This window comes from Nomascus leucogenys, chromosome 14 (genome assembly GCF_006542625.1).
Source record: "Nomascus leucogenys isolate Asia chromosome 14, Asia_NLE_v1, whole genome shotgun sequence".
Taxonomy (NCBI): domain Eukaryota; kingdom Metazoa; phylum Chordata; class Mammalia; order Primates; family Hylobatidae; genus Nomascus; species Nomascus leucogenys.
The window spans coordinates 12,119,209-12,125,063 of record NC_044394.1 but is presented as its reverse complement, the minus strand read 5'-3'; the positions used below and the strand labels follow the sequence as shown (position 1 = coordinate 12,125,063).

Here is a 5,855-nt window from a genome sequence, read left to right as displayed (position 1 = left end):
CTGGCTCCCAGGTTGAAGTGGTTCTTGTGTTTCAGCCTCCCAAGTAGCTGGAACTGCAGGTGCCCGCCACCATGCCTGGCTTATTTTTGTATTTTTAGTAGAGGCGGGTTTCACCATGTTGGCCAGGCTGGTCTTGAACTCCTGACCTCAGATGATATGCCCGCCTCAGCCTCCAAAGTGTTGGGATTACAGGTGTGAGCCACTGAGCCCAGCCCCAACAATAATTTTAAGAGTTCCTTTTTCTCCTTTTATCCCCAAGTAGAACATACATGGCCCGAGGCTCCTGCAAAGAAACAGAACCTCTAGGCTGGGCGTGGTAGCTCATGGAGGTGGGCGGATTGCTTGAGCTCAGGAGTTCAAGACTAGCCTGGGCAACATGGTGAAACCCCATCTTTACAACAAATACAAAAATTAGCTAGGTGTGGTGGCACATGCCTGTGGTCCCAGCTACTTGGGAGGTTAAGGCAGGAAAACTGCTTGAGCCCAGGAGGCAGAGGTTGCAGTGAGCTGAGATCGCACCACTGCCCTCCAACCTGGATAACAGAGCAAGACCCTGTCAAAAAAAAAAAAAAAAAAGGAAAAACAAACAGAACCTCTAGAGCAGGAAGGGATATTGGAGTTGGTCTCACTCAGGCTATATAATTCAAGTGGGGAAGGTGAGACAGCAGGGTGGGGTGGGAGTTGGTTAAGGGACTTGCCTGGTCCCATAGCAAGTTAGTGGCAATGGTGGGACTAAATGCCAAGTCCCTGATTCCCCAGTTCCACAGTGTGTTCCCGTATCACTGATTGCACAGCGCATGGATGGAGATGAATGGAGTAACCACTACCTGGGACAACAGACATCCATCCTACAAATGAGTGCCAGATGAGGCTGTCAAGGCAGGTGGGAGGAATGACAGGCTTGGGAGTTGCTGCACCTTAGGAGCTGTGGGAAGCCAGCAAATGATAGTGGTCCAGCACCGTCCAACAGGAAGGTAATGCCAGCCACTTGTGTCATTTTAACATTTCCAGTACACACATTTTTAAAAGTAGAAAGAAACAAAGTAAGTTTTTCCTCCAGTTTCCAAAGGCTTTATCAGTAAAGAAAGATTGATCCTATTGCCTCCAAGTCAATGGGATGAAGAGCTGTGTCTAGGGACACAGGAACGGCGTTGAAGCAGACTGCTACTTTGACCTCCTCTTATTCATAGATCCAGTCATAGGCACAAGACTTGTAGTCAACCAGTTCTTCTTCTTTAAGCCATTTCTTTTCCAGCACTTTGTACTGAATCACTGCCACCAATGACGTTCCCGCCTATTTTAGCGCAGAAGTCCCTGCGAATAATAGTCCCTAGCATAGAGCCCACTGGATCAGTCTCCCCAAGCATCCTTTGCCCTGTCTTTGCTGCATTCGGCCCCTCCAGGACCATGGCCACAACCTGCTCTGAATTCATGTACTTCACTTATACTGAGTGCCTAATATGTGCCAGGCACTGGGATACACTGATGAATACACCACAATTTGCTTGAGCACTCAGACCCGAGGGGTAAAGACAGTCCATCCACAAAACAGACCTTGTGCTCAGAAAGGTCCGGGAAGAATGGGTGGTCTTTCAGGCTAGTGTAGTGCTACTTAAGGGGTTCCTCAGAGGCCCGAAGGAACTTCTTGGTCACCAGGTAGAATCCCTTCTGCTCAGAGTATTTGATGATTTCACCCACCAGGCTGTGCTGAACACCACTGGGCTTGATAATGATGCTCTCAGCGTTGGCCATGGCCTGAGGATCTGACAGTGTCAGGTGGTGCGGGAGACGAGACTTGGAGTCAAGAAATTATTATTATTATTTTGAGAAGGAGTTTTGCTCTTGTTGCTAAGGCTGGAGTGCAGTGGCGCTATCTCAGCCCACGGCAACCTCTGTCTGCAAGGTTCAAGCAATTCTCCTGCCTTAGCCTCCCGAGTAGCTGGGATTACAGGCATGAGCCACCAAACCCAGCTAATTTTTTGTATTTTTAGTAGATTCGGGGTTTCATTATGTTGGCCAGGCTGGTCTCAAACTCCTGACCTCAGGTGATCTGCCCACCTCAGTCTCCCAAAGTGCTGGGATTACAGGCATGAGCCAACATGCCCGGCAAGAAATTATTTTTAATAATATATTGGCTGGGCCTGGTGGCTCATGCCTGTAATCCTACCACTCTGGGAGGCCGAGGTGGGTGGATCACCTGAGGTCATGAGTTTGAGACCAGCCTAGCCAACATGGTGAAACCCCGTCTCTACTAAAAAGTACAAAAAAAAAATTACTAGGACACAGTGGCAGGTGCCTGTAATCCCAGCTACTTGGAAGGCTGAGGCAAGAGAATCACTTGACCCCAGGAGGCAGAGGTTGCGGTGAGCCGAGATTGCGCCATTACACTCCAGCCTGGGAGACAGAGTAAAACTCTGTCTCAAAAAAAAAAAAAAATAAATAATAATAATAATAATATATTTAACTCAGTATATCCAAAATGTCAATATGATCATATATGATCACATATGATCACATATGATCAATATAAAGTTATTGATGATATTTTACTTTTTTTTCACAGTAAGGCTTTGAAATCTGATGTGTATTTTACACTTTGTATATTTTGTACTGACCACATTCCAAGCACTCAACAGCCACATGTGGTGAGTAGCTATCTTACTGGACAGCGTAATGTAGGACAAAAATACTTCCTCTACCCTTTCCAAGTTTTCAGCTGGAGCCTTCCGTAACAAAAGACAGACTAATAACAGAAAAACAAACAGAAGTTTATTAACATGTACATATCATGTACACACAGGAGACACCCAGAAAAATGATGAAATCTCTAAGAGGTGATTTAGAATTCAAGCTTAAGTACTATCATCTGTTGATGACTGGTTATGGGAAGATGACCAGGAAGAGTATGGTAAACAAGAGTAAGATTTGGTTGTTTTTTTTTTTTTTGAGACAGAGTTTTGCTCTTGTTGCCCAGGTTGGAGTGCAGTGGTATGATCTCGGGTCACTGCAACCTCCACCTCCTGGGTTCAAGCTATTCTCCTGCCTCAGCCTCTCGAGTAGGTGGGATTACAGGCCCCCACCACCACACCTGGCCAATTTTTTGTATTTTTAGTAGAGATTGGTTTTACCACGTTGGCCAGGCTGGTCTCGAACTCCTGACCTCAGGTGATCCAGCTGCCTTGGCTTTCCAAAGTGCTGGGAATATAGGCAAGAGTAAGATTTGTTGTGCAGATTTAACTCAGTGCCTTCACCAATGATAATGTAAAGCTATTTTTCATATTGAATGAGTAGAAAATGCCTCTTGAAGGCCAGGCATGTGGCTCACACCTGTTATCCCAGCAATTTGGGAGGCTGAGGTGGGTGGATCACTTGAGGCCAGGAGTTCAAGACCGGCCTGGCCAACATGGTGAAACCCTATCTCTACTAAAAAAAAAAAAATACAAAAAAATTAGCCGGGCATGGAACCCAGAAGGCGGAGGTTGCAGTGAGGCGGTGTCACACCACTGCACTCCAGCCTGGGTGACAGAGCGAGACCTTGTCTCAAAAAAAGGAAAAAAAAGAAAATGCCTCTTGTAAACATTTTTATTTGATGTTTCTTTCCTCTCCTTTTTTTTTTTAGACATGGTCCCTCTATTGTTCAGTCTGGTCTCAAACTCCTGGGCTCAAGTTATCCTCCTGCCTCAGCTTCCCAAATAGCTAGGATTACAGGTGTGTACCACCATGCCCAGATGGTTTTTTCTTCAATAAAATTTTATGTAAAACATTTCCCAGAGTGAACAGTTCTAAAGTTTTGGGGTGGATCAGTAAAATTTAAAAATTAAACAAAACAAAGAAAGAAAGATACAAAGAAAACTCAATACCGTTAGGTGACCAAAAGCACATTAAGGAAAGATTTCCAAAACTTGGAAATAGGGAAAAGGGATTACTACCTTTCTTCTCAGGGTGCTGCTGGGCTTTGTCTAGTAAACGTACCCAAGGATTATCTGATTGGCTAGGGGTGTGTGCCTTTGTTTGAATTGCTACTTTATTGAGTACAGTATTTAACTAGAAGACTAACTGGCAGAAAACGAGTAGGAATTTAAATTAATTTTGTCCTATAGAGATGCTGATTATTTCTGTCCTTTAGAGAAGACAATCCCAAAGGTGACAGTTAATGTAGAATATAAACCAGTTTTCACTGGGCACAGTGGCTCACACCTATAATCCCAGCACTTTGGGAGGCCGAAGCGGGGTGGATCACCTGAGATTGGTAGTTTGAGACCAGCCTAGCAAACATGGTGAAAACCCGTCTCTGCTAAAAATACAAAAATCAGCTGGGCATGGTGGTGGGTGCCTGTAATCTCAGCTACTTGGGAGGCTGATGCAGGAGAATCACTTGAACCCAGGAGGCAGAGGTTGCAGCGAGCCAAGATTGCACCACTGCACTCCAGCCTGGGTGACAGAGTGAGACTCAGTTTCAAAAAGAAAAACAATTATCCAGTTTTGTATCTAAATTGGCAAACTTTTGCAAACATTCTTTCTTTTAGCCACTATAAAGGCTTCACTCTCTTTAATTCTCTTTGAACTAGCCTTACCATTTTGCTGGTTCCTTCATTAATGAGTTAACTAAACATTTGACATGTGCTCATTTTTTTATTTGCATGAGATTCATGTTTTTTTTTAACTTTTTGAGAAGTATACTTTCTCAGTAAGGTTGGCAAGGTTTATTCTGTCAAGTAAAAACAGAAAATTTATACCATCTACTATCTCCATAAAAGTAAATAGATTTAATACAAAAAATGAAGGCTATAATGGGAGGTAAAGGACAATATTTAAATGGGTAGTGTAGGAGACCAGAATGTGCCACCCCAAAATATGCCTCTTTGGCATAAAGGCTATTTTGAGCTGATTATTTTGAGAAACAGCAGACACAGGAGAAGCTCTAAAAACAGAGTAGAAGTTACCCTTTTGTAAGGGAAATTTACATCTACAAAGAAAATCTCCATTTGTAAGGGTGTCTCCCTCTCTGCACCAGGAAGAGAAGGGTAACTAAATCATAGGAAACTCTTTTCAATGGATAAGGCACCAAATTAAATCTGTGCAATAAACCTTAATCTTGTTTACCATGCTTTTCCTGGTCATATCCTTATAACCAGCATCCCCCATACTCTTTTTCCTTTGATTTTTAGCTGAAGATGCAATATAAGCCTGAATTCTAAGCTACCTCTTGGAGAGTTATACATTTTCTCCGGGCTATTTCCCATGTATAGGAAGGAAATTAAAATATCTCACCCCAAGATATACTTCTTTGACATGTTTTGAGACGGCTGTTCAGAGGGCCTGCAAACAGAAGTAGCTCTGCAAAGCTGTCTTTGGTGTGGAAGATTTGCATCTGTAGAGAAAATCTGCGTTAAAGCAGCCATTTTTCTCTGCATTTTCTCTTTCCTCTAAAGCCTTCCCTTCTCTGAATCTAGGAAAGATTAACTGAGAGTCTTGCAACCACCCAGGGGGTTCACCTTGTTCACTGCCTAGACAGAGCGAATTTATCAAGACAGGGGAATTGCAATGGCGAAAGAGTAATTCATGCACAGCCGTCTGTGTGGGAGACTGGAGTTTTATTATTACTCAAATCAGTCTCCCTGAGCATTTGGGGATCAGAGTTTTTAAGGATTATTTGGCAGGTATGGGTTCAGGAAGTAGGGAGTGCTGATTGGTCAGATTGAAGATAAAATTACAGGGGGTTGAAGTGAGTTCTTGCTGACTTCTGTTCCTGGATGGGATCACAGGACTGGTTGAGCCAGATTAGCAGTCTGGGTGGTGTCATCGGCTGCATTGGAACACAGGGTCTGCAAAATATCTCAAACACTGATCTTAGG

The 5,855-nt window shown here is 43.7% G+C and overlaps 1 pseudogene; it reads right to left on the bottom strand.

Annotated features, from left to right (window-relative positions):
- Window positions 1-1,180: 1,180 nt before the first annotated feature.
- LOC105738560 lies at window positions 1,181-1,752 on the bottom strand (annotated as a pseudogene).
- Between the last annotated feature and the right edge of the window lie 4,103 nt (window positions 1,753-5,855).